The sequence below is a fragment of the Engystomops pustulosus genome, chromosome 2 (assembly GCF_040894005.1).
Source record: "Engystomops pustulosus chromosome 2, aEngPut4.maternal, whole genome shotgun sequence".
NCBI lineage: Eukaryota > Metazoa > Chordata > Amphibia > Anura > Leptodactylidae > Engystomops > Engystomops pustulosus.
Window position 1 is genome coordinate 4,364,565 of NC_092412.1, and position 3,310 is coordinate 4,367,874.

The 3,310-nt window shown below is 46.6% G+C and overlaps 1 long non-coding RNA gene across 1 annotated transcript; it reads left to right on the plus strand.

Annotated features, from left to right (window-relative positions):
• The first annotated feature begins 923 nt into the window (after window positions 1-923).
• Window positions 924-2,819, plus strand: LOC140116384 (uncharacterized). The gene is made up of 2 exons (XR_011852745.1): window positions 924-1,209; window positions 2,504-2,819. It is a non-coding gene; the product is annotated as an uncharacterized lncRNA (long non-coding RNA).
• Window positions 2,820-3,310: the final 491 nt, after the last annotated feature.

The window sequence follows — 3,310 nt, forward strand, 5'->3', positions numbered from 1 at the left end:
GCAGTCCTTAGTCAGGTAAACCCGAAAGGAGAAGAGCACCCATTACTTTACCTAAGTAGGAAACTGTTGCCCCGGGAGGTTGCATATGCCACAATTGAAAAAGAGTGTCTGGCAATTGTGTGGGCTCTGCAAAAACTGCAGCCATATCTGTATGGGCGTAACTTTACTGTGATCACAGATCATAATCCACTTAGCTGGCTTAATAGGGTGGCTGGAGACAATGGGAAGCTGCTCAGATGGAGCCTGGTCTTGCAGCAATATGATTTCACAATTCAACACAAGAAAGGTAGTGAGCATGGGAATGCAGACGGCCTGTCTCGCCAGGGGGAGCCAGAGGTAGAAGTGCGCCAAGAAGATGGCAAGTGAGCCAATCTCCTAGGCACAATCAAAAAAGGGGAGGTGTCAAGGAAATATTATTCTTGAATGTGTAAGATTTGTTGAACTATTGGGCAATTACAAACTTTGTAGAAATATATGGCATCCATTGAAGCGTCCAGGCCTCATTTACAACATCCTGGACATCCTTACAACCTGATAAACTCTGACCTGCAGAATGTTCTCTGGTGACCTCAAAAGCCATTTGGTCACCTCTCCTCTGCACCTACCCCCACCCCTGCATCTAGGAATTTGGAAACAAAGAACTGTGACATTAACTTTCCTGCATCAGTTTATTGTGTCCCCTGTGTATCATCAGATGTTTTGTGCCTCTTTGGACTGCAGATCTATCATGACTATAATTCTTCAAGCCCACAACTGTTTCATGTTTTTCTTTTTATTTAGTTTTTTGTTTGTAGAAATGGGGAATGAAAGCACCCACATCGCCAACGCGTGCACCGGAGAGATCCGAATCTACTTCCAGTCAATGAAACTGCATATAGATGACATTTCTGTTGACATAACCTCAGATGCTGGGGGGAAAGTAAGCAATAAGGATGTGGATGCCCATCTGAACGCTGGAACAACACTGCATTTGCAGCCAAAAGCTGACACCAGGATCCAGTATACCAGATGCTCCCCCAGAGAGGTGTCAGAAATCGAGGGTCAGGGAGACCTCTATATGACCATCACACTTAAGCATGGGACCACGGAGGAGCTGCTGTGCCATAACCTGCGTGTACCCAAAAACCGCTCCCTCATAGCCATCGACAGTGGCATGGTCAAGTTTTCAAAAGATTCAAACTATTGGATGGACGAAGCAGGAAAATTCTGGTGAGTAGAAGACAGGACAGTTAAGTAGGCAGAATGAATCCCTCAGATCTGATTTTACATGGAGTCTGTTTAGATTAAATTGAATTTGTTATTAGCAACCGGCAGCGCAGGTAAGAGGTTGGGGGTTACTGGACTTGTCATTGTGACCTGTAGGCTCTCCCATTCTTTTTGCACATGGTGGAGAGTCACATACCTGTAGCAGGTGTCAGATTGTTCTCCTAGGGCTCTCTCTGTAGACCTTGTCCTTGGATGGTGCGAGGAGAGAAGACCTTTGCGGCTCAGGTGCAATCTAGCCCTGGAGATGTAGGTGAAGCAAAAAAGGCATGGACCCAGATTTATCAAAAGTGAGGCAGACTGCAAGTGCAGGGAGCATCAGATCTCTAAATACTGTCGCCCATTCTCCATTATGTGCATACCCCCCCCCCCCCAAATGATCTGGAAATGGCACCATCATTTTTCTGTCATAGAAATAAGCGATGCGCGAGGCCCCGTCGGCTGCGTCCAGAGACTTCTACCTCCCAGCGCAAGAGCAGCAGCGTATGATAAATATTCCCCTATATGAGTGTAAGTGCAGGGATCTGGGCTCCTCTGTGTGTAAGTGCAGGGATCTGGGCCCCTCTGTGTGTAAGTGCAGGGATCTGGGCCCCTCTGTGTGTAAGTGCAGGGATCTGGGCTCCTCTGTGTGTAAGTGCAGGGATCTGGGCTCCTCTGTGTGTAAGTGCAGGGATCTGGGCCCCTCTGTGTGTAAGTGCAGGGATCTGGGCCCCTCTGTGTGTAAGTGCAGGGATCTGGGCCCCTCTGTGTGTAAGTGCAGGGATCTGGGCTCCTCTGTGTGTAAGTGCAGGGATCTGGGCTCCTCTGTGTGTAAGTGCAGGGATCTGGGCCCCTCTGTGTGTAAGTGCAGGGATCTGGGCCCCTCTGTATGTAAGTGCAGGGATCTGGGCTCCTCTGTGTGTAAGTGCAGGGATCTGGGCCCCTCTGTGTGTAAGTGCAGGGATCTGGGCCCCTCTGTGTGTAAGTGCAGGGATCGGGGCTCCTCTGTGTGTAAGTGCAGGGATCGGGGCTCCTCTGTGTGTAAGTGCAGGGATCTGGGCTCCTCTGTGTGTAAGTGCAGGGATCTGGGCTCCTCTGTGTGTAAGTGCAGGGATCTGGGCTCCTCTGTGTGTAAGTGCAGGGATCTGGGCTCCTCTGTGTGTAAGTGCAGGGATCTGGGCTCCTCTGTGTGTAAGTGCAGGAATCTTGGCTCCTCATGTCCGGGAAGATAAATCTGGAATCCCTATCTTCTCTCTTTCAGGTGATGGATCCTGCAGAGCAGTGAGAATCCTGTGTATCCGGAGATCAGGAACTTTACAAGGAATGACCGGAATAAAACCAATCACTGAACAGGACAGATAATTTGTCTTTATATGATGCATCACACATTCTCCATATCTCTGAAGTCCTCAAAAGTTTAGGACGTCACGGCCAGAAATCTCATATCCTAAACCAGAAGAACAAGTTGTATGACTCCTACACATGGAGCCGCACATCACTGATATTTTATGTGATGCAGAAACACAAAGAGAATGATATAAACTTCAGCAAATCAATAAAACAAGCCTTATGATGTCTCCATTTGTCCAGCCCCAAGTCATTACCATGTAGGACCTCCTTCATCTGCAGGGACAATGATGTCTCCATGTACTCACCCCCCAAGTCATTACCATGTAGGACCTCCTTCATCTGCAGGGACAATGATGTCTCCATATATTCACCCCCAAGTCATTACCATGTAGGACCTCCTTCATCTGCAGGGACAATGATGCCTCTCTGGTATTTGGTTACAGTAACAAAAAACAGACCATACAAGCTGCGCTGCTCAGATGAAGGCTTCTTTATTGATGATATACAGAAGTTAGGACAACGCGTTTCGGTAGTGAACTATTCCCTTCATCAGATCCAGTTGTTGTAACTAAAATTAATAGTACAAAATATGTATATGTCAGAGAAACTTATGTAAAAGACATTCATATATATATATATATATATATATATATATATATATATATATTCAAATAAATATCTAAATAACGTTGTCAGTAAAAAACCTAAAAATAGTTGT